Source organism: Festucalex cinctus, chromosome 10 (genome assembly GCF_051991245.1).
Source record: "Festucalex cinctus isolate MCC-2025b chromosome 10, RoL_Fcin_1.0, whole genome shotgun sequence".
NCBI classification, from domain to species: domain Eukaryota; kingdom Metazoa; phylum Chordata; class Actinopteri; order Syngnathiformes; family Syngnathidae; genus Festucalex; species Festucalex cinctus.
The window spans coordinates 28371899-28398456 of record NC_135420.1 but is presented as its reverse complement, the minus strand read 5'-3'; the positions used below and the strand labels follow the sequence as shown (position 1 = coordinate 28398456).

At 37.8% G+C, this 26558-nt stretch overlaps 1 protein-coding gene across 2 annotated transcripts in view; it reads right to left on the bottom strand.

Annotated features, from left to right (window-relative positions):
• The window catches only part of LOC144027394 (regulator of G-protein signaling 8-like), a 40862-nt gene extending 21666 nt beyond the window's left edge, over window positions 1-19196 (bottom strand). Inside the window, exons 1-3 of one of the 2 annotated variants that reach the window (XM_077534876.1) lie at window positions 19002-19196; window positions 10740-10821; window positions 9995-10029 (exon numbers count right to left, since the gene is read on the bottom strand). The gene's annotated coding sequence lies outside the window, so the exon portion shown is untranslated. The remainder of the gene's footprint in view (window positions 1-9994; window positions 10030-10739; window positions 10822-19001) is intronic. The other variant, XM_077534874.1, reaches the window with a different exon arrangement.
• Window positions 19197-26558: the final 7362 nt, after the last annotated feature.

The window sequence follows — 26558 nt, the reverse complement described above, 5'->3', positions numbered from 1 at the left end:
GTTTTGTGTTAGTGACTGAAATGCTGATTGTGCAGAAAGGTGCGGCAACGCGCAGCATTAGCATGAAAAAATAAATAAAAATGTTCGTACAAAACAATGACAATGTTTGGATGCCCCAGGAAGTGTCTAGTCACTTTTTTAATTAAAATCTATTGTAATGTGCTGACGGTTGCACAGTGGACAAGTCGCTCCTGGGAGGAATTCGCAGATCAGTGTAACAACTATTGCCTATGGCCCAGTCTACTCTCTAATTTTTTTAAGTTTGCTTCTTCTAAAGCAAATTCTCTGCAGTTGCATAAATATTCCACTGCCCAGACAGGATCTAAGCTTGGTTAGCTCTGCAGCTGGTCACCCAACCACCAACAAAGCTCTTTTGAAGCCGCTGACCAGGTGACAAAGGAATTTATGCGTCTGCCGAAGGAGTGTACTCAAGCCCGTCTTCTCGGAGCCCGAACAAATGGCTCCAATGATTGGAATATACAAACGACTGATCAAAGGAATGTTTATGAAGTTTCTTATCAACCAGGGGGGACTCTCTGGCGCCACCCTTCCAAACGGGCACTCCTGGAACGTCTAGATGGAGCAACAGCACCGTCAAGTGGTGAAACTTGGAACTATCCTTACTAGTGACAATTCATATAAGTAACCATGTTTACACATTTATACCATGATAATTCTTGACAGATAACTGAACTACGAATGATTCATGTTATATCTTTGTGTGTATGAACGTCCTATTTCATTTGTACTCCATAAAGAATGAAAGATAATCAATATCTTTCAGTTCAGTCAGATTAGACAAGTAGAAGTTACCTCACAAGTTAGTTTATGATGCATTAATTACGATGTGTGTTAAACGGGTTGTGTGGGAAAACTGATTTGCCAGACTGACCAAATTTAATGCCAAATTATTAATCCCTTTAATACATTTTTTTTAAAGTCTGCGCGAGCGAACAGAAGGGTGTGCCACCACCTACTGAAGCCCCGCCCATAGACTTTAAAAAGACGAGGGGACCCCCTCACTTGCTCTCTTGCCTCTTCCTCTTCCATCATCATCATCCTCAGGCTAACTACCTGCAAGTTTCCCAGCCTGCTTCAACTCTTTGTTCCAAGAAACTTGCTAAACACGTGGCCCCTTTTGTCCCTGGCAGCAACCGTTGCCACGAGAGCAGAATACTCGCTCCACGCCACGCCAAAGCAGGTGCAAACTACAACGCTGACCCCAAAGACTGTTTTACTCCTTTTTTTCTTTTTTTCTATTTCCATCGGTGATCGCCCGCCAGCGGCGAGCTCAGCGGCCCCGGGGTACACTTGCTACGTACCGCCGGACTCAAGGTTGTTGCACCTAAGCCGCCCGCACCACCTGCTATTCGGTGGCGCCCCGCCGCGGTGCCAGCTCACCTCCAACGGCTGGCCTTCCCCGTACGCAGGCGCGTAGCGGACCGAGCTCCAACACCTGGAGTCGGACAGCTGCCCGGCAGAATCAACCTCGCCGAGTCGCCAACCAATCAAGGGACGAGCCGCGCAACTACGTCAGCCCCCGAGCGGCTTCCCTTGCTCACCTGTGGAATAAACCCTTTTTGATTTTCTTGCCTTTTTTTCAACGAACATTGACTATTTTTCCCCCTTTTTCACAAGACCCTTTTGCTCGTTCGACGCAAACGATTCTCGTAAGTGTGCGTTTGATTTCTAGCTCGGCGTATCCACTGTGTGCCACTTACGTTTGAAACATATCACAAATCTGGCAGGTCAAATTTCTCTTTTCCCTGTTTCCTTATTCATTCGCATTCCTTCCTTATTTTCATTCGCTTTATTTTATTTCTCTTCTGATGGTAGAATAGTTAGATAGGCAGTGTTTTGATACTGTAGTGTAGCAATCGTGAATAAATGTATGTTTTATTAACTCTATTCCGCCTAAGTCATCTGTGTTTCCGAGTGGATTATTATTCTTTTGTTAGTACAACGAACCACTGAATATCGAGTGTGGCGACTTTAGATTATAAATGACTGATGAAAGAAGGATTTTGGTCGTTGTTTGCCCCTGTTAACCCAAAGCAAAACCAACGTGGTGCCCCTAGAGGTTATCGAGGTAAATATAATTTACCTCTGTAACGTCCAGATTATTAATTCGTCCAAAAGACGACCCAATTATCGCTACATCAGCCTTCAAAATGGTGACAAAACTGAGACTTTACCTCTCAGCTCTCACATCCTGAATAGGCTTGAACACACTATCTGGACTCTTATCCGTCACTCATGAGCACATTTCTCAAAATATGCGTTCAAATGTCTGCGTAGGCAGCCACGCGAGTGTCTTTGGTATGTCAACTCATAGACATTGAGGCACTGACATTTGGATGACCCCCCCGCTTGTCAGCATCCGGAAGCCTGTTAGCCCATGAACTAGCCACCAGCTCCCTTCCACTGAAGTGTCTCTGTTTTGTCGAAGCATGCGTGGTGCACGGAGCGAGGTGGTAGCGAATTGGACAACAGCAGGGTAGCTAGCTGGCTAGCAAGCCAGCCAGCCAGCTAGCTGGCCGCCAGCGTGCTAGCTAGCTAGCGAGCAAGCTAACCAGGCAGCTAGCTGGCCGCCAGCGCGCTAGCTAGCTAGCCGGCCGCCAGCGCGCTAGCTAGCTGGCAAGCTAGCCGGCCGCCAGTGCGCTAGCTAGCTAGCAAGCTAGCCGGCCGCCAGCGCGCTAGCTAGCTAGCAAACTAGCCAACCGCCAGCACGCTAACTAGCTAGCAAGCTAGGCGCTAGCGCACCATCTAGCAAGATAACAGCTAGCTAGCCAGCCAGTGCGCTACCTAGCAAACTAACCGCGAGGTTGGCATCAGCGTGCTATCTAACAAGCTAGTAGCTAGCTAGCAAGCTAACCGCCAGTGCGCAAGCTAGCAAGCTAGCCGCTAGCTAGCCGCCAGCACGGTAGCTAGCAGATGATCTGATCCCTGATCCATCTTACTTTGGCACTTGCTCAGTGCATGTCACTTGAATACGTTGTAGATTTACTGCGACATTTTCACATTTTTTTTTTCTTTTATGACTTGAAATGAAACTGGGCATAGCCTACGATTGCAATAATAATGCTGCTAAGCATGCTAATATAGATTCAAGTTTTAGCGCTTTGCATGGTTTGTCCCTATCAGCTGTATTAGCAGAAATTGGAACAAGAACTTTTGAATACCTGAGAGACCGTAATAATGGCAAAGAAGCAGAAACTAATCATCTGCTTTTGTTTTGTCTCGCAAGGTATATCTCCGAGTGCCACTCAAACATTCATCTGCATCGTGTTGTCAGAACCGTGAAGGATGAAACAAAAGCTAAACCCGTTAGGAACAAATTAATTCAAATTAATTCAAATTCATTCTATTTATTCAGTAATAGGAGACTGTCACTGTGAAATGTAAATATTGTTTTGTTGATTGAACATATAGACAAGCAACAGAAACTGTTGTAATTGAAAGTTTATAACCGGTTTTTAATGCTCCATGGCAACGACAACCCAAGAACTTGCACCCGAGATCCAAGAATTGGGTCCAGTGCAAACAAGAATGTTGTTTTTGTTGTTGTGTCTCCAAGGGGGACGCGACCTTCTCCCAACCTTCCTTCGGCTGCACTTTTGCTCATCAAATTGAGCAAATCTCACATTCTCTCAGGTCTTGTTCACTACCGCGGCATCACGGGGGTCAAAGAACCCGGCTTTCATTAAAGTTCAAACTTGTCCCCGGGGCCCGATTGTTAAGAGAACGCTGCCTCGTGTAATATACTTACCTGCTGAAGAGCCAACCAAGGTATTAGCACAGCCAATAGACTCACTCGAGTTATTTTTCTTTTTATAACTTGACATAATTTAGTGACACTGAACAAATTATTAAAGCGATACTTGACTCATTGAGCCATTTTCAGCAGTAAGAAGATATTTTGCCTATAATTAATGTGGTAACTTCATAATTTTTTATGAATAATTAAAAAATGAAATATATGATAATTTATGAATATAAATGAAAAATAATGAAGTTATCAAATTCATTATAAACAATATATTATCTGCTTACTGTTAAAAATAGCTCAATGTTGGATTCAACTGAAGTCATTTCACAATGTCAAGTTGAAACATTAGCTTTGCTTCCACACACCTCCGTCACGTGCCGCATCATCGCTCTCCAGAGACTAAAACACTGAAGGGAACAAAAAACAAATCAAATATTTATTTTGGCTACTTCCATTTGTTTCTCTCTTGTACCAAATTAACATTTAAAACAAACAAACAAATGCAGGTAGCTAAAATGTGTGCCAAAAGGAGCATATCGGGCCCTTGTAGTATCATTGAATCACTTTGCTGAGCGTTGTTTGTCTTTTAGTAGCAAAATATCTGCTCAAGGGGCATAAAAATTTAATTGCATAGAAAACTAGAAACATTTCCGCCGAAATTTTGGATGTGACTGCTGACTCTTGCAAGGTGGAAAGCCGAATGCACTGAACAGCTTGCCAAATGTTGGTGTACTTTACTTCTCAATCAGTCAGCAAGCTAGCATTAGCATGCTAAGCTAACATAACATTAACATTAACATGATAACTTAGCATTAGCATGCCAACTTAACATTAGCATGAACATGCCAAGTTAGCATTAGCATTAATATGCTAACTTTGTGTTAGCGTGCTAATTTAGCATTGGCTTGCTAAGCCAGCATTAGCATGCTAAGCTAGCATTAGCATGCTAAATGTGAAAAATTGCAACAAAATGAGCTAAAAATCATATCGGTCGGTTAATGTATGTATGTGCGTAAAGCGTGGCTTGTAAAAAGGTGCTTCATTTGTGGCCCCCCCCCCTTTACCTTTCCCCCCCTTCTCCATTCATTCCTATGGGGCTTTTTGGCGGGAGTTTTGGGAATTGTGGCGCCATGGTAACTCGGAATTCTGAAAACAAAATGGTTCGCTACTGCTTTGCTCCGCAGCAGTCACATAATAATAATAATAATAATAACTATATAAATGTAGTGATTATTCTGTTATATTTTTATTTTTGGCACAGCACCAAAGCCCAAATGAAAATATATTTGTGCAGTGATGATGAAATACGATTTAATCGTCAGCACACGGACAGACGCTAATTATTATATTTACATCGATTTAATCTGTTCCTAAATTTTCGACGTTACTGCGTAAATGTGGTTTAATTACTGTTCAGGCGGCGCACGTGCACCTGTAGCAACGAGCCAAATAGGTTCACCGAGAGATTGCAACTCTCGGATGAATCAAACAATTATTTTGTTTTTCACTTTGTGTGCTGAGTTAATTGATTTTCTAGTTCTGTTGAAACTGTTGGACATGAATCCATTGTTCCCTGCAGTGCCATGACAGACTGTGTGCTAGATCTTTATCAGATACAGTTAGGCGGACATAAAAAGTCCACACACTTCAGTTCAAATCCCAAGGTATTTTTTTTTTTGTTTAAAAAAAAAAAAAAAAAAAAAAAAAAAGAGACCAAGATAAACCATTTCATGCGACCTACAACTTGCACAGCTCAATTAAATAATCTTTTTCAGATAAGAAATGTTGTGTTTTTGGAATTACAACCAAAAAGTTCAAACATAGTTTCAATTGGACCACAACACATTTTTCGACGTGTTTTTGAGATTTTTGTGCTTCTGGTCTGATGCAACCAAGACTATAAAACTTACATCAGAGTCATTTTAAACGACGGCATTAACCGCAAGAGGGTGTGCACACTTTTGCAACCACACTGCAATATTTCAGTTTTTTTTTTTAACTCGTTAAAAATATCTTGCAACATTCAATTCAATGGTAACAAATGTTTTGAAAGGATTTATTGGTCTCATTTTTTTTTAAAGGTCTGCATTTTAACAGGGGTGTGAAGACTTTTCACATTCAATGTATGTTGCTCTAACTAAATATATGCTAGACACACAAGAATGCCATACGTGTTTATTTCCTATATTAACTCATTCACTCCCAAAAACATGTTTACGTGTTTTTTTGTTTTTTATGAAGCCTTTGATGCAGCTTCTCATGTGAAGAGGTGGATTAAAGCAATATTAAAAACACAGGCAGCAGAGTATAAGAGATCAGCCTGGACCATGTTGCAACAAGCTCTTTTTTGTTTTGTTTTTGCTTTATTTGTCAATGTTTTCACCAGGAATGGTGAACATTGATGAAACTTAGCTATATTCTAATGCTAATGGCTGCAAAATGTAAACAGATAAAAATCTACTTTTTTTTTGCCGATGAAAGAAGAAACGCTAATCTTTCTTTTTGTAGGTCCCATGTTTTTATAGCAATAGAACACAATGTTCTGTGGGTCTTGCAAAATCTGTCAAAAGGGGGTTTTTCTTCAGTGAAAATGGCTGGGAGTCAATGAGTTCAACGGATTCATGCCATGCAGACAAAAAAGAAAAAGAAAAAAAGAAACGAGACACAAACATAAAATGTAATACATCGTGCATCCCATTTGTGAAATCTACTTCTCATTTGCAGAAATTCCACAATGCTGAAGGAAATATCATTGCATGAAATCTATTGTATTAAATTGTCCATACGCACTTCTGGTTCAGTCAATTAGGAGTTATACCATGAATACTTCGTCCTGCATTCGCGGCGTGTGTGCAAAGGACAGACACCGGCGTGAATCTACTGTACACAATGAATAATTGATTTCTGGCTGCCGGCTGGGTGATGGAAGGAAGAGGTTGCCAGGACAACCAGTAAAAGCAACGTTTTCTTATCCTCCAACACATGCAATTACACAATGTGTGTGATAAGGGCACGTAATTTGCCCCCCTGCATTAGTCCCTTGACGACTCCTGTAGACATAGACAGCCATTAATTGCTTCGCTGGTTCCATCCCCATCTTAGATGCGCATGCAGGAAACACAAACACGTGCAGCCATACCTATTTTTAGTTTCCATATTGAGGAGCGTGACACGGTCAGCATTTTCTGGTGCGCTGTATGTTCACTTAATCCGCCGAACATGGTTTTCGTGTGAATTGGTTGGACAGCACATGGCCTTGACGCAAATCGATGGCGAGCGAATTGGCAGTTAAAAACCAACACCAAATCAGAATTTTCGGATTGGAATCAGAACGAGTCGAGACAAAAACAAAAACGAAATCACAATGTTCGGATTGGAATCAGAACGAGGCGCGACGAAAACAAAAACAAAAAACCAAATCAGAATATTCGGATTGGAATCAGAACGAGTCGCGACAAAAACAAAAGCAAACACCAAATCAGAATATTTGGATTGGAATCAGAAAGAGTCGAGACAAAAACAAAAACAAACACCAAATCAGAATTTTCGGATTGGAATCAGAACGAGTCGCGACAAAAACAACAACAAACACCAAATCAGAATTTTTGGATTGGAATCAGAACGAACCCCGAAATTATTGAAATTATTCTAACAAGGGTATGAACACGTCGAAAAAAATATTTTATTCTAAATCTTATTGTACATTTAAGACAAATATAAAATTTGCGATTAATCGCGAGTTAACTATTGAAGTCATGCGATTAATTACAATTAATTCTAATCACATTAATATTTATATAAATTAGGCGGACAAGCTAGCAAACGTTCGTGTTTGATATTCTAGATCTTATTGTACATTTAGGACAAATAAAAAGTTTGCGATTAATCGCGAGTTAACTATTGAAGTCATGCGATTAATTACAATTAATTTTAATCACCTTAATATTTATATAAATTAGGCGGACGAGCTAGCAAACGTTCGTGTTTGAAGAAAGTGGAGATCATGTATTCATCTCCAGCTCTCTCTCTCTTGCCCTATCTTCATTGCTGTGCTCATTAATCAGGCCTTTATTAAACAAAAGCAGCTTCCAGCACTGCCCCAAAACCTGCATGGAGAATTCTGACATGAAGACGGAGTGTTTGGCTTACATACCCTCAAACCTCGGCACTGCATTCTGACTGTTAATGCAGAGGATGCTTGAGAAGTTTAAAATACGCGACATGTTTCTATGGTCATTTAGCGACGTGCGTCTACTGGTGAGCTGGAATAACCGATGCAGATACTTTCATTTATTGAAATACTGCTGGATTAGACAGCATTGATTTTTAAAGACGTGCTTCTTTTCAGGCTAGAAAAAAAACAACAAATTTGTCCCTTTATAAAGTCACAAATTTGCCACTTCATAAAGTGGCAAAGAGAAAAAGACTTGTAAATTTGCAACTTTATAGTCACTTTGTAAAGTGGCATATTTGCAAGAAGAAAACTCAGAAACGTACGAGAAATACTCGTCGTTTTCTCGGGTGTTTGTGGCTGACTTTTTGCGATATATTGTGGCAGTTTTAATATTGCGATATCACGATATTGCAGTTATCGTTACATACCCAAAATATATATATATATATATATATATATATATATATATATATATATGTATAGTCCGAAATTTGCCAATTTATAAAGTGGCCAATTTGTGAGAAAAAAAAAAAAAAAAAAAGACTTGTAAATTTGCAACTTCATAGTCGCAAATTTGCCACTTTATAAAGTTTATAGTCACTTTGTAAAGTGGCAGATTTGCAAGTAGAAAACTCAGAAACGTACGAGAAATACTCGTAGTGTTCTCGGTTGTTTTGTGCCTGACTTTTTGAACCGCTTTTAATATCGTGACATCACGATATTGCCATTATCGTTACATCCCTAATTGTACCGGATACTACAATACTACTACAGTTGAGCTGCGGAAACTGGGCCACATTGTATTTTCTCTGGACAACAGTCAATTCGCAATTTATGGTTCCGTAGACTATGGCAGAGGTAACGGCTTCTGGATAGAAAAAAAAACAAAACAAAAAAAAACAGTGTGAAAAGGTTGTATGTGTATAACAATGACCATGAGGTGTCGAACCGGAAAGGAGCCTTAATAGGTGCTTTCCCTGCCCAGGGGGAGCACACTTGCGCCTTATTGGTCATCTATTCACAAGACAGCGTTGCTTTCTTTTCTCCTCGCCACCAATCAGCCAATTACAGGCACCATAACAGGAGGTCTGCAGGCAGGAAGGGACTTTTTATGAGTCTCCGGCAGGGGGGGGAACATTGCGTGCGGGGGGGCGGTTTCGTGACCCTGTCACCAAATCATAACTATGATGAATACGGCTGTAGGTTTATGGCCGCGCCTCTATTGCTGGTTAATGCGATGGTGGATGGCTCCGGCGTCACTCATGCGCGGAACCGGAAGCATGACCCCGCCCGAGGCATGAGAACATGGTGGAAAATATGTGATCATTCATTAGAGGTTGAGAGGAAAAAGACACAAGCTCAATGTGACTCCGCGCTGCCTTCTAATGAAGCCAGTTTGCGGAGGTAGACGCTAGCTTAAGCAGGAGTTGTATGAAGCGGTGCCATGAGTCCATTTTATGCCCCTCAATTATTCATTTGTCCATATCAACGGTTTATGCAGAATCAGATCAGAAACTGTCTGCCTGGCCGGAATCCATGTCCTTTGGATTGCTGCTAAAGCACAAATGGCCTTTGCGGCCCCATTACTGAAGCCGCCAGTGATGCGTATCGTCAGCATTTTTGAATGAATTTTCATGCATTTCATACGGAATTCAAGCCAGCCTTGACGTTCAACGCTTTTGGGTCTCATTTATTTATTTATTTTTTAAATATGTTAAATATTAATATGTATTATTATTATGTATATATTATTATGTATTATTAATAATAATAATTAATATGTTTTTTTTAAATATGGGCTGGGAATAAAAGTCGACCAGGTCTTTTGGGTCGACCAGAAAAAGTGGTCGATGCAAAAATGCGTGCGTCAAAACTATTTTAATAAATAAAAAAATTGGGCCCGTAAAAAAGAAATTACGCAAGGTTACGTAAGGTACGTAAAAATAAATAAATCTGTACATAAAAAATGTTTGTACGACTTTTACTGATACAAATGTATATATTTTTTCTACAGGTACATTTTTCTACAGTTACTTTTGCACCACACTTACCTCCATAGCAGTTCCCCATAGTTGCCAGAGAAATTCTGTAAAAAAAATAAATAAATAAATAAATGAATAAATAAATGCAAATGTAAACAACTTTACAGAACAACTTGTCATTTTTACTGGTATTTAATGTACAATAAACAGTAACTGCTTCAATGTACAATAAACAAAATTTTGACATTTTTTTTTTTTTTTTTTTACAGTGTACTGTACCTCTGTTTTGGCACCAAAGGGGCACACAAAAAAAACACAACGAGCCAAAGTAAAATCAATATAATGCAAAAATATTCTCGTACAAATCACCCTTGAGATCCTTGACAGTAACTAAACTGTTTTTTTGGGTGAATATCTCAAGTCATAAGTGACAAAGAGAAACATTAGCGAATGGGTTTCTCATTAAATAAAATGACAGCTCAACATTAAAAAAATAAATATAAAATTAACATAATATGGTTTATGTCGAGATCCATTCAATCAATGCAAATAACTTGAGCTGACCTAATAATGCATCGCTGCATCTTATCCAGCAAAACACATTCCAAAAAAAAAAAAAAAAAAAAAAAAAAAAGTATAGCGGAGCTACTGTAGCTGCTGCTGTTTTTATTTGAAGCGTTTTGAGAGCCCCCCGTGGATTGGCAATAGAAGCCGGAGGGCGAGATGGAGGTCTGGAGATTGCTCCATTATCAGCAGGGAGGCTCGAAACTACTACTGGCCACTGCCAAAAAAAAAACAAAAAAAAAAACCCCACAAGAGATACTGGACCCGTGTTGACACTGGAACTGACTTGCCACTCTTATCTGTCTTCAGTCCAGCGGAGTTGACGATAACAGCTGTCATGCAAAATTCAAACACTCTTGTGAACAACAGGATTGCTGTAAAGACGTCTATTTATAAAAGACACCAGACGTGTATTTAGACCATTTTTAAGTGAACAATAGCGCCCCCAAAAACTTCAGAGTATGTACAGCTTGTATATAGATTAGGGGTGGGAATCTCACAAGATTAGGATTTAGAAGTTGGGTTTGTCTTTTGACAGGGGGCCCAGTTTTTAACAGTGTTTCCGAAATTGATTGAAAAAAAAAATAAAATAATTCAGCTGTCAGAATGTGTGATCTCGAGTTTTAAAGCAGTCAGGATTTAAAATGACGATTTTCCGTCCTGAGAAAACATCCAGATGTAAATACTGCAAAATGAAAAGCTGGAAACTTTTGACTCGTGTTCAGCTTTTTGATTTGCAACCCAAAACTCTTCAGCGCTGTATAGAACAATAACACGGGACGTGACCTTGCCGTTCCAATACTTTTGGCGAGGACCGTAAAAACAAATCGTTATCTTCATCGGCGCTGGCCTTGAACGGCTTTAATCTCCCGGCTGGGATGCAGACGAGATGCCGGGCTCTTTATCGGCCTCCCCTCACTCCGCTCCTTCTCCTTTGCTTCGTGCCACGGTTCAGGATTCAGCGAGGTCATCGCCATGGCAACAACACGTTTCGGCAGCGCCGGGTGGGCTCGACGAAACGCGCAGAACACACATGCAACGCAGTACCTTTTTATCATCGACACGGCTTTCGCCTGCGTCCCAAATAAACTCCGCCCCTTACCTGAGTCTCAGGCCAGGTGCGCTGAGGAGGATACAAGTGTGGTCGCCCACTCAGTGTGTCCGGGTTGTCACTCCCACATGTGGAAGTCTTCCAGATTTCCGGGTGTATTTTTATTTTTTTTCTTTGATTATTTTTTTTTTCCAAACCCACACTGTGCCCCCTCCCTTATCGGCGCATAGTATGGGGCTTGAGGTGCAATTTTATTCTTTATCACTCCCTTTATGTGTGTCCGCTTTATATGCTCCTGTATCTGGTTTTTTGAGTAATATAAGAATCCCCCCTTGCTGTACACCCACTCGCCCAGGCACCAATCACTATTATGTCTGCTGTAAAAGCTCCATTTTCTGATAAGGAAACACGCACATTGCCAGTAGACAGAATTTACAGATGTTTCAGTGGGTGGTGGGTTGCCCATGTCCATGAAATTCAGATGTAACGCTTTTGTATGCGTGAGGGAAAATTCCGCGGCGCCAAAAGGTCAGCTACGCAAAGAAACAGATACGTGATAAGGTGAAATGATGCCATTACATTGAGAATTCTGAGAAAAAAAAAAGTCAAATTATCACTTTATTCTCAGAATTTTGACTTTAAATAGAGAATTCTGAGGATAGTCAGAATTCTGACTTTATTTGTGCGACTATTATTCTCACTTTAATCTCAGAATTCTGAGAATAAAGTCAGAATTCTCACTTTAGTCTCAGAATATTCATTTTCTTTTCAGAATAATGACTTTAAAGTGAGAATGATCACTTTACTTTATTCTCAGAATTTCCGACTTTAAATTGAGAATTCTAATAAAGTCAGAATTTTGATTTATGTGATAATTCTGACTTTATTCTCAGAATTCTCCTTTAAATTGAGAAATCTGAGAATAAAGTCAGAATTATGACTTTATTAGGACTATTATTATTCTTACTTTAATCTAATAATTCTGAGAATAAAGTCAGAATTCTGACTTTATTTGGACTATTATTATTCTCACTTTAATCTCATAATTATAATTTTCCTTTCAGAATAATGACTTTAAAGTGAGAATTCTGAGAATAAAGTTAGAATCCTGCCAAACTCTTTTTATTTTCTCTCTCTCTCTCTTTCACTAACCCTAACCCTCTTCCGTATGCAAGAGTTATGGCCAGGTGGGCGATAGAGATTTTGCCATTTGAAGTTTCTGCAAAAGAAGGCTAAATGTCCTGCAATGGCCCTTGCCATCTTGGAAGGTCAAACGCATATGTTATATAACCTTTCAATTCTATGCTTGTCCAGTATTTTCACTTTTTCTCTTTGCGTGGTGTCACGGGGGGCCGCACTCCATCGCTAGCTCAATTTCATAGCCAAAGCGCCCACTAACTAAAGACATCTATGCTAGATCAGTTGTGACCCTCGGAAAAAAGGCACCGGCATTGCCACCGCTTGCTTTTTCCTTCAACGAAATATTGCGCTGGCATGTTGATTACCTTCTGCTGTCGAGGAAAAAAAAGAGCAATTTGAACACGGGCTGACCTTTCCGCCTCTCTTTGCTACCACCGACTCTCTTGTTCCCCAGCCACCGTATCGTACACCAGCAGAAGGTGCATTCATCTTTCTTCTCATATTTTTTTTTTAGCACTTCCCCTCTCATGTGTCTGCAGCTACGGCTTGCAGGGGACAGCCTTGATTGGCAGGTATGAGATACACATTATGAAATTAAAAATTGCAAGTGAAACAGAGGTTTGGCTGTGGCAATGGTGGGCAATTGGGAAGAAAGTTTTGAGTTTTTTTGTTGTTCTACTTTGGAACAACTTTTTATACACAGTATAGAGTAAATTTTACTCGAATCAAAGTTTATTTGGTCGCACTCTAAACAGAGTAAAATTGACACTTGGAAGACTGTAAAATATGCTGAGTAAATTTTACTCAAATCAAAGTTCATTTGGTCGCACTCGAAACAGTAAAATTTACACTTGGAAGAGAGTAAATTTTACTCGAATCAGAGTTCATTTGGTTGCACTCTAAACAGAGTAAAATTGACACTTGGAAGAGAGTAATATATGCAGAGTAAATTTTACTCGAAAAAAAAAGAAAAAGATTTTGGTCGCACTCTAAACAGAGTAAAATTGACACTTGGAAGACTGCAAAATATGCAGAGTAAATTTTACTTGAATCAAAGTTTATTTGGTCGCACTCTAAACAGTAAACTTCACACTTGGAAGAGAGTAAATTTTACTTGAATCAAAGTTTATTTGGTCGCACTCTAAACAGAGTAAAATTCACACTTGGAAGACCGTAAAATATGCAGAGTAAATTTTACTTGAATCAAAGTTCATTTGGTCGCACTCTAAACAGAGTAAAATTTACACTTGGAAGAGAGTAAATTTTACTCGAAAAAAAAAGTTTTGGGTCGCACTCTAAACAGAGTAAAATTGACACTTGGAAGAGCGTAAAATATGGAGCAAATTTTACTCAAATCAAAGTTTATTTGGTTGCACTCTAAACAGTAAAATTTACACTTGGAAGAGAGTAAATTTGACTCGAATCAAAGTTCATTTGGTCGCACTCTAAAGAGTGTAAAATTTACTCTTGGAAGAGCCTAAAATTTGGGGTACAGTTAGCTGTGATGCATTATGACATTTCATGAAGTTACATCCGATAAGATGTTGTCGCAGCATCGACACAGTGGAGACTCGGCAAAACGTAAGCGTCTCGCAACCTTTGTGACATTGATTTTTTCCACTTTTGATTGCTGCTTTTTTTAAAGAGCGAGCATGTCAGCGCCAGTTTGCCTTTCCGCGCGTTTGTTGACGACGGAGCAGTTGAGGGACAAAATTACTGTCGCTTCCAACACGACTGGCCGCCGGCGGTGGGAGACAGATTTAAGCCGACAGTATGTTGACACTGAAGTTGGTAATGGCTCGCAGGAGAGCACTGCCACCTAATTCACAGTCATGACCTGAGCAAACACGGACCTTTGGGGGCTGCGGGGACTGTCATATCCACCCAAGCACGCACTATTTCCACATAATGAGCACCGGTGGGTTGCTCGGCTCGCCCGCTCTTTACTGGCAAATATTTCTGGCCTGGACCCAAGATGCAGTTCGAGTGGTGACAGGATTCCAGGGTTACTGGACGAATGCTTGAGCAGCTGTCTCGACCGCACATTTGACTGGCTTGCGTTTTGTACAGAAGAAGAAAAAAAAAAAAAGGAGTCAGATGAGATCTTATTACCAAGACATGACTTCAAATCGCATTATTGACTCACCAGTGAAATGGCTTTGTTTATATAATAATAATAATAATAATAATAATAATAATAATTGTTTTTTATTTTTATAATAATCATCATCATCATCATGAATGTATTTTATTTTTACGTTTGTTATTTTTATATTCTCATTATAAAAATGAAATATACAAATATTTTTAAAACCATTAATTTAAAAAATATTTTTATGATAATACAAATAAAATAATAAAAATAATAAACATAATATAAATACTATTATGTTTGTTATTTTTATATTGTTATTATTATTATTATTATTATAAAAATGAAATAAAAAATATTTTAAAAATTATTTTCATTTTTATATTATAATCAAAATAAAATGTAAATTAAACACAATATAAATAATATATTGTTTGTCATTTTTATAATAATCATCTTCATCATCATAACTATATATTATTTAGTTTGTTATTTTTATATTATTATAAAAATGAAATAAATACAATTTAAAATATTGTTTTTTATATTATTGTTATGAAAATAAAATAAATATAAAACAATAAACATAATAATTAAATGTATTTATGATGATGATGATCATTGTTAACTCAAATCAGCACAAATTAATAAAGCAAAACCAATTGGGATCCTGTTTGTACTGTATGTTACATGCGCTGAGCATGAAAATTGGGCCTTCCGTGCTCAGTTCTTGTTTTTTTCCCGTTACGTCACTTCAAACTGTTGCCAACTGCTAACACAAATTAAGAACCTACGCGTGTTAACATACTGGAACTGGGAGAAAGATATTCTCAGCCACACTTATCACAGTGGGCAGGGTTGTTGTTGTTGCTGTTGTTAATGCACGGGGACCGTTCTCCTCAATTTACCTCAAATCATAAGATTGTGGATTTTTTTAGCACTATTGTGCATAAAGGACACACAGCAGAGCATCCGATGTCAAGGTAAAGGAAGTGGCTGCTTGTGGAAAAATGCAATTTATGAAGCACTATGAGGTTAATGTCATGAAACATTTATTGACGCACTAATGTTTAATTTAGCATTCCCTACTGTAATAAGCCCATTAGCTGCTTGTGCTATTTTTCAGAATTCGCTGCTATAATGTCAGTCAGGTGCCCTTGAATTTCTCACAAACGATATGCCGGACTTAAGATAAGACAAGGTAAGATCGTTTGGTCCCACCATGGGCAAATTTGGAAATTAGGAAAAAAATATTAGCATACAAAGAGAAGACATCCATACAAGAAGCACATTGCACAAAATAAAAACTTATAATTTGTGTCTATCCGGTGCTCCGGTTGTACGCTTTGACAGCTGCGGGCAAGAAGGAGCGGACAAATCTGTCCTTCACGCCACGCGGGTGCAAAAGTCTGTCGCCCGAGGAGATGTGCACAGATGAGTGACACAGAGGGGATGGAAGGGTTGCCCCATTTCCTACTCTCTATGTATCTTACTATTTTATTTATAAACGCGTCAAAATTAGCGTGCTAAATTTTAGTTCATTTAAAGTTCCTTTAACGCCACTAATTTTTTTTTTTTTTTTTTTAAACGTGCGATTAATAACCGCCCCATACTTGGGAAGACTGTACTGGGGGAATTCGAGTCGCAACACAGCAGACACGTCCACGTCAAAATTTAGCAGTAATAAAGTGAATAATAATGCATACATTTGTGGGCGACTGGGGTCAAGTTGTATTGCACAATTCGAAAAAGGTGCAAAATTCCACTATAGTTACTTTGTGTTAAAGATTAGATAGACTTAGACTTGACTTTATTGATCCCTTTGGGATGTCCAGCAGCAATGAAAACAGATAATAAAATACAAAATAATTCAATCAATCAATAAATAAGGTTATTACACCACAGAGTGAATTAATAATAATAATAATAATAATAATAAAAATTCAATCAATCAATCAATAAATAAGGTTATTACACCAGAGATTGAATTAATAATAATAATAAAAATAAAATAAAAAATAGCTATTAATATGAAAAGAAAAATGCACTGAGCTGTCACCAGCGTCTTGCATATGCAATTATGCCATCTAGTGGCAGAAAAACAACTTCAACACAAATAAACATTACATTTGTTTTTTTTTACAGCAAAGTACATCTTTTTTTTAATCTGAGCTCAAATTTAAGAAATATTATGAAATTACTCTTGCAATGTCTAATGGCATATTGTCATTTGTATCTAAGGTCATGGCAGAAAATGAAGATCATGGACTTCACATGTTCACATTGTAATAACAGCCGGTGCCGAATGCAGTCAACATATATTCTGCTTGTGTCCAAAGAAAGATGCATGAAAATTGACGTTATAATATTCCATTAACATAACATTCTTCCGTGCTTAAGGCGTGAATCCTAACCCCAAGTAAGATGTTGAATATTTTTCCATCAAAAATGGATATTTAAAAATCGATTCGGCTGCCTATTGAATCGATTCGAGAATTGTGGGCTGTATTATCGCGATATATTGCTGAATCGATCTTTTAACACCCCTAATATATATGCATAAATAAAATTTCATTTCTAAAAAGAAAATTTTTTTTTTTTTTTTTCTCTATTATTTCGGCCATTATTTTAGTAGGGTGACAGTGACACACAGCTTAAATATAACCAACCACCTACATGACTTTCAACTTGCAGTACAAGTAAAAAAAACAAAAAAAAACAAACAAAAAGCTTTCAGTATGTGGCCATCAAGGCAACGTTTGACTAAGAGAGACAAGTGAATCTTAATGAGATAAGTAACATGGCTGCTTGGCTCACTGTATCGTTAATGTATGATTCATGATGACCCCAAGTGACTCGGAACCTCGATCTCCTCTGACAAGTCGAGAAGGCACTCGTGGGCGTATCCCCGAGGAAAGACGACGACCCCGTGTGACTTCGACGCAGATTGTCAGCCCCGCCCCCCGGCGTCGTCAAGGTCGACGTCTGGAACTAGCAAAGGTCATTTCTGGGGATTTAGCCCCCTTTTGCCTCCCACATAGGCTTGCTGGGCCGCTTTCACAACAAGATCATAATGCTAAATTCTTTTTCTTTGAGCTGTTTTTGTCTGATACTTGTTATTGTAACGTAGGTATATGTAACACTGTTAACGTACATATAATATGTAATATTGCTTTGTAGGGGTGTGCTCAAAAAAATCGATACGGCAATATATCGTTGCGGGCCTCATTACAATACATGTATCGATACGCTGGCATGAGAATCGATATTGCTTGTTAACGTTAAATAGGCAGTAAACGTTTGCCTTTGCAGCTGGCATTGTACCTAAAAAAATAAAAACCAGCAGCGTCTTTGAAGTTAATTGCCTTCAATTAATGCAAAAATAGCTCACCAGTGATTTGACAGTGTCTTGCTAAGAAAAATTCAAGCAGAGGAAGAATATCAACATTTATTTACTCATAAACTTAACATGGCATGTGTCTCAGTGTACCAATTTTTCTATATTTTGTTGAAAAAAACCCCCGAAATAAAATGTGTCTTATGTGGGATACATATGTACAGTCTTCCCTCGCTATAACGCGGTTCACTTTTCGCGGATTTTTTTTAAGTGCAATTTTGCACATTTTTTTGCAGTAATATACCCATCTTATAAAATTTACAAAGTTTTGAACATTATCAATGTTTGAACAACAGAGAAATGTGAGAACATGTAAATGCCTCAATGAGAAAAGTGTCTAAATTGTGTGGTAGGGGATTTTAGAGCCTTAAAACATTTATAAGAACTGTCAAACATAAAGCTAACTACTTCGCGGATTTCATTTATTGCGGGTATTTTTTGGAACCTAACCCCAGCGGAAAACGAGGGAACACTGTATCGCAATACGTATCGTATCGTGGCCCTTGTATCGTATCGTGAGGTTGGCGGCAATACCCAGCCCTATAATGCTTTGCACCCGCAATAACCTACTGTTCTAAGGTCCGACTCAAAGAGCCAGGGCAAGTTGAGTGTGAAAAGGCAAAAGAAAATTTAACTCTTTTGAACACAAACTCAAAACAGTATTTACAAATTGATCAAAATCCCCAAAACAAGAAAACAACTTAAATTGTCCCTTCACAGCTTTAACCTGTACGAGTGTCCAATCACAGCTTTCCGTTGCACGATTACGCAAGGTTCGTCCGTTCGTTGGCCGCTAGCATTAGCAACGTGGCATGCTAAAAGTTACACTCACCGGAGTGTCGAATCGAAATCAAAAGCCATCCTCCGGTCAGAACCGTGTGGAACTGTCCATCCACGACTTCACAAACGTATGGACAATAAAACTTAAAAAAAACAGCAGTATTTTTTTCAGAAAATGTTCTCGACTTTTCTCTAGACTATATTGTAGTTGCTAGCGTCAAGCTCTTTTTCCCGGTAGCATAACGATCCCAGCATGCAATGCGTATATCAGCGTATTGGCTGCATTACATTGACATAAAGTGCCACCTAGTGGATACTTCCGACCATAACAGTCACTCGAATATAATTCACATTCAACAATTCCAGTCATTACGGTAAAATAAAATCACCAACAAGACAAAATAGCAATCAATAGTCAGTAAAGTTAAACTGTACTTTTCATACGGGTTACATTATGTTATCTGAGATTTCAATACAGCTTGAGTTTTCATGAGCACAGGTGTCGAATGCAGATTAGAAAGAAGCAAACAGGCCATGAAAAGCTAAAAAAAAAAAGAAAAAAAAAAAGAAGAAGACAAGATGTATGGAAACATTTCATTTTTTTTCTTTTTTTTTTCTTTTTACTTTGACACGTCCTAAAAACTTATTAAACTCACAAAGCCAATGATGACTTGAGCGCTCCAGACGAAAAAAAAAAAAAAAACACTTTGCGGGAATAAATGGCAGACTTGTGTTATATTGGTGAAAGCAGTCATGGAGATAGCGAGAATGCGATTCCCCGTGACCTTGTGAAGGGGTTTATACGAGAAGAGGTGATAAAATTGTTGTGCTTGCCACTGTAATCGAATGATTAACTGACTCTGCAGTTTGTGGAATATATACCCGCCCCCGACACATTTTTTTATTTTTTTTATTTTTTTATAGTTCTTATCCTTGAGGTGCGGGGAGCACTGTTGCTGCGGATGCTCTTTCCTGTAAAGAACACGACGAGATGAGCGGCTTTAAAACGTCAAATAAACGAACCGTCGTTCAAATGACATCGACGTGAATAATTTCAAAAACCGGAACCGTATCATTAATTAGCTGCCTACGACTCAATTGGGGATGGAGCTGACGTGGGTAAGTAAAAAAAAAAAAAAAAAAAAAAAAAAAAAAAAATCTGACATGGTGTGGTTGCATAAGTGTGCACACCCTCTGTTGTGGCTGTGGGTTGGCAACCAATCACGTTCAAACTCGTGCTAATTAAAAATAATAATAATAAAAAATAAAAATAAAAAATACAAAAATAAATCACATTTAAAATCATCCCCATAGGCTCATGCATTAAATTAATTACCAAAGACTGAAACGAAGGACATTTTTGCTATAATTATAGTATTACTTTAGCTAATTTTGTAAACCTAAAATGTAGTTTCAGTTAGTTTTCTTTTTTTAAAAAAGCATCTTTGTTTTTATTGCCCTTAACGAAACTTTTTTGAATTTTATTTTTTTCGTTAGTTTTAGTGAACTAAAATAACCTTTAATAGCACCTGTGTTTTTCGATACCACTCATATCTCCAAACATTTTTCGTTTTTATTTTATTTTATTTGAACTGAGTCAAATGCCATTTTTTTTGCATATGTCGCGGGCCACTTAAATATGGACTGCGGGCCGCAAATGGCCCCCGGGCCGTAATTTGGACACCCCTGCCCTAGAATGATGTAATGAAATTGGCGTTAAAAGGAGTTTTAAAATAGGTGATTATGGCATGACTCCTTCTTGTGATTGTCCCTGAGATCATTTCGTAGCTTCACAATTGTGTTGCTGACATTTTTTCTTGTTTGCTTGTTTCTGGCATTTCAAAAGTGTTTACATGAGGGCTAAAATATGTGCTGCCAAATTTTTTATTTTAATTTTTTTGCCTGGACCTTTTTGTCATGGCTAGTGTGGCAAAATCAGCCATCGCGGTTTGATAAATCACAAAAATGAACTGCAAATGGGCCCCGGGCTGTAGTTTGGACACCCCTTTTCTAAACTTTGATTTTTATTTTTTATTTTGTTTTGTTCTCGCATTGACTCGCATGATCTCCCTTCCAAAAGTTACAGTTCCGCCATTGCGGTGCAGACAGAACGGCCCGGCCAAGGCCGCTGATATAAGCTTGTCGCAGCTTTTTGGATTTATCGCTTGCGATAATGTGCAATGACAAATTTTATTGGCTTGAATCATGTGCCTGCCATTTTTTTTATTTTTTTTTATGCTCAGTACCGATTGACATGAAATAGTGAGCCGCAACAACCCCCTCAATGTATTTACTGTATAATGGTTCATTGTAATAAGAGTAGCTCGTAATGGGCGGGTCTCGGCGAGGTGGTTTGCCAAAGTATGAAGTGTCTTACATTTAGTTCTGATATTCGGGAAAACGATTTTCATACATGCACGATACTTTATTGCAAGAATTTTGTATTTTAAGAAAGGTGGACCGGAGCTTGTGTTCCAACTGTAGGGCAATCGTGATTGAATTTTTATTTATTATTATTATTAATTCAACCTCTGGTGTAATAACATCATTTATTGATTGATTGAATTATTTTTTTTAATTTTATTATCTGTTCTGTGATGGGGGGGTGTGGCTGGCTTAGGACCCGGGAGCAGACACAGAAGTAAAAGTACCAACAAAACTTTATTTAAACGAAAGTAGCAAACTAACAAAGTAGCAAACCAAAAGGTGGCTGGGCGTGGCAGCAGATCTGGACTAAAAGAAAACAAAGGAAGTCAGTTTAAACCCCAGAAAAATAGGCTCTCAAAAACATTGAAGTAAGAAAAACTCTGTGAAAACGATCAAATAATCGTTTCAGGCAGCGGGATCAGGAAATACCAGGAAGTATGACGAGACGTCAGACCAGAGCTTAAATACTGCGGGTGATTGTAGATTGGAGGCAGGCGTGTGTGGTGGCGCCCGACACGACTTGACCACGCCCAGTCCTGAAAGGGAAAAACAAAGGAAAACAACAGGAAACAGAACTACTAACTTGCGAAAGTAAAAGTGACCAAAATAACTCACGACATGTTCTCATTGCTGCTGGACATGTACATTTAAATATCAAAACAAGTGATACCCTCGTCCAATTCTTTCTAATGTGGTTTTGCCTGGTAATGATGAAATTGATGATTTTTTTATTTTTATTTTTTTTGGTGGGGGAGTTGGGTATTAAAAAAAAAAAAAGAATACAATTTTATTTGTATTTTCTTGAGCAAAACACCAAGATGGGTGATTATGCCATGAAATGATTTCATGTCTTTAAAAAGAAACTAACTATCTTTTGGTTTGGAGGAAAAAAAAAAAGAAACTAACTATCTTTTGGTTTGGAGGAAAAAAAAAAAAAAGAAAAAAAAAGTTTCCTTATATAGCTACCTGGATTCCTAACGAATACGCCTCTCACCGCTTTTTTTTTTTTTTTTTTTTTTTTTTACCCTCTTTTCTCCCTTCGCCTATTGCTCTTGCTTTTTTTTTTTGCTTTTTTTTTTGTGCCGAGGAACCTGACAGCCAAGCTAGCGTTCTGTCTGGTTGCCTGAGTGATTAAATACAGCTTGGGGGTGACAGTCTAGCTATCCCTGATAGAGGCGGAGAAGTATAGTCGGGGCTCTGTTTAGTGAGGTAGCGAGGACAAAAGATGGTTGGTGAGAAAAAAAAAAAGAGAGAGAAGATCAAGATGTAGACAGGATAGAGATGAGAACAAATCCACGCTATGCAGAGGAAAATGTTAATTTGGTCGGAGACGTTTAGATGGCGGAAAAGGATCATATGGTGAGAAAAGAGCACAAACGACGTCACCGGCAGTAAAGAAATGGATGACGATGGCGACGGAAGAGAATTGAAACATAGACGTGAGTACATCAAGGAGGACGCAACGGAGGACTGGAGGTGGGAGAGGAAGTCTCTGGTGCGATAACGCCATCATGATAAGGGCTCAGCAAAACTAATGATCTCGTTCAATTGAGGATGGGCCATTTGAGACAAAAAGGAGCCTCTGCAGGTCTTTCACTGCCTAAAATGTCTGCAGTTATACTATTATCATTTAGTGGCTATATATATATATATATATATATATATATATATATATATATATATATACCGTATATTTACCGTATATTTACCCTATATATACCGTATGTGTGTATATATATATATATATATATATATATATATATATATATATATATATATATATAAAAATAATATATATATAATATATATATAACGATCAAATAAATAAAGTCAGTTCAGGGAGAAAAAAACCCAAAGTAAATACACTCGACATTTAATGCACAGTAAACGCAATAAATTGCCCGATTTTGCATCCCTCATTTACACCAATTATTGTCTGTTAACGCTTTGACTGCCAAAAACGTTTAATCGCGACGAATAAAACCCCGACGTATGCCGCCATAAACGTTAAATGACGTCAACTACGTTTTTTTCACTAAACCACCGAATTACATTTTACTAGGGGTGTGAATTGCCTCGTACCTGACGATTCGATCCGTATCACGATTCACAGGTTACGATTCGATTCGATACCGATTAATCCCGATACGAATTTATAAGTCGATTGTTGCGGTTTTTTTTCATTCAAATTTAGAAAATACTAATCAGTAAGCTTGTAGAGTGTAAGATTTATATGAAAATGTATTATTTATTTATCTGAAATTTCAGTCTTATAGAGGTTGTAATCTGTTTCATGTTTAAACAGCATTAAAATAAAATATTAAGGCTTAATGTTCCGTTCATATAACATTCTTCCATGCTCAAGGTGTGAATCCTAACCCGAAGTCAGACGTTTTGTTGAATATTTTTCCAATAAAAATGGAAGTTTAAAAATCGATTCACACACACACACACACAAAAAAAAAAAAAGGCAATGATGATAAGACGTTGAATCGGTAAGACTACCGAATGAACAATTCTGAGCTCTTAAAAAAATAAAAAAATAAAATAAAATAAAATGTATTGAATCGATTCGAGAATCGCGCGATGTAGTATCGCGATATATCGCCGAATCGATTTTTTTAACACCCCTAATACATATATATATATATATATATATATATATTAAGGGGTGTGCTCAAAAAATCGATACGGCAATATATGGTTGCGGGCCTCATTACAATACACGCATCGATACGCAGGCGTCGGAATCGATATTGCTCGTTAACTTTAAATAGGCAGTTGGCGTTTGCCTTTGCAGCTTACGTTGTCGCTAAAAAATAAAAACCAGCAGCGTCTTTGAAGTTAATTGCCTTCAATTAATGCAAAAATAGCTCACCAGTGATTGGACACTGTCTTGCTAAGAAAAATTCAAGCAGAGGAAGAATATCAACATTTATTTACTTATAAACTTAACATGGCATGTGTCTTAATGTACCAGTTTTCCTATATTTTGTTTAAAAACGAAATAAAATGTGTTACATGAAAAAAAAATTCTGTTTTTATTTCCCCAAATATTTCAAATAAGCACATTTTAGAGCTGTAATTTTAATACTTTGATATTTTTGCTCATATTGGCTCATGCCTATTAATAAATGTTCCCATGTGTCTGTGAACGCTGCAAATTTAGACCAGGCTTTGGTGGTAAACCAGAAGAGCTGCTAACAAAAATATTTTTGTCAATCAGCATAACAAACATATCCTTTAGGCATACATATGACCGTTATGATAAAATGTAAGAAAATTAATGTAATATATTGGGATACGTATCGCCTTGAAGATCAAGTATTGGGACACATATGTATCGCGATACGTATCGTATCGTGAGGTTTGGCGGCAATACCCAGCCCTAATATATATATATATATATATATATATATATATATATATATATATATATATATATATATATACCTTTGGCAATTTTACCAAGGGAAAGTATTTCAGGCCATGCGTTCAAGTGTTTGTAGCTTCCTCCCACCATTGTAAACACGCCCGGGCTGAAGCTCATAACATTGCAGTATAATATATGCCAACACCCCAAAGCAAAATGTAAATTATATGTGACATATAATCCTCGCCTCGCTGTCACCGTCATATTTCTTTTGATTGTCTCATTTTACTCGTAATAGGCAAAGACGCATGAAAAAATCTCAAAATCCCCCAGCCCCATAGAAATGACCAACAAGTTATTAATTGCTGACGTTTCGTCAAGAGCTCCTGGAAGGAGATCATAAATGATATAAAAAAAAAAAAAAAAGAAACTTTTGATCGCCTGCTTGTTTATGAAGACAGGGCTGAAAATGAAGTAATTCATTTTTGTTGTCGATCGTTCATATTTCATCAAGGTCACTGCTGCGGAAAACGCCGGGCATCTGACCACGAATATTTGAGTCGATCTCTTCAGCAATTAATAATCATTTCCTAATACTTTTTTTTTCAAGACGAATCACAATCATTTTACTCACTGAAGTATGAATCTCCCAAAATGAACCGGAAATTTTCCAACACGATGCGTTTTGTACACGGAGGCCCAAAAAAAAAAAATTCCGGGGAACCGTGCGGCACGCGTGAGACTCGTCCCTGCGACAGCCGTGAATGATGACGCTCGCACGCGGCATATTTCTTCCAGACATTATAAGGGTGATGATGAATGAAAGGGGACGGCGGGATATGGAAAAATGTTTTCCACAGTTATAGATGCTTGAAATGGATCGCGCTACGGGGCCAGAAAGGAAACAAGAGGGTCCCTTCTTCTATACGTTGACGATAAAGAGACGTTCACCTCTCGCTAACCTCGGGTGTCAAAGGCGCATGAGGAAGTGAGGCCTTTTCCCGAGGGACGGGATTTATGATTATGATGAAACGCTTTTAGTGGGCCACTACTTCTCCAATATGGCAGTCGCTAAAATATATGGTACGGCTATATAGAGGTCGTAACCTTAAAAGTCCGTATAGTTACATACTTTGGCAGGCATAGTTAAACTGCAATAATCCAAACCAGCTAAGGGCACATATTACCAATTTTTATATATATATATATATATATATATATATATATATATATATATATATATATATATATATATATATATATATATATATATATATTAGGGGTGTGAATTGCCTAGTACCTGACGATTCGATTCGTATCACGATTCACAGGTCACGATTCGATTCGATACCGATTAATCCCGATACGAATTTATAAGTCGATTGTTGCGATTTTTTTTCATTCAAATTTAGAAAATACTAATCAGTAAGCTTGAGTGAAAGATTTATATGAAAATGTATTATTTATTTATCTGAAATTTCAGTCTTATAGAGGTTGTAATTTGTTTCATGTTTGAACAGCATTGAAATAAAATATTAAGGCTTAATGTTCCGTTCATATAACATTCTTCCATGCTTAAGGTATGAATCCTAAAAAAAAAAAAAAAAAAAAAAAAAAAAAAAAAAAAAAAAAAAAAAAAAAAAAAAAAAAAAATCGATTTTGCCGATTATTGAATCGATTCGAGAATCGCGCGATGTAGTATCGCGATATATCGCCGAATCGATTTTTTTTTTTTTACCACCCCTAATATATATATATATATATATATATATATATATCCATGTGCATATGACCGGTGTGCCATAGTAA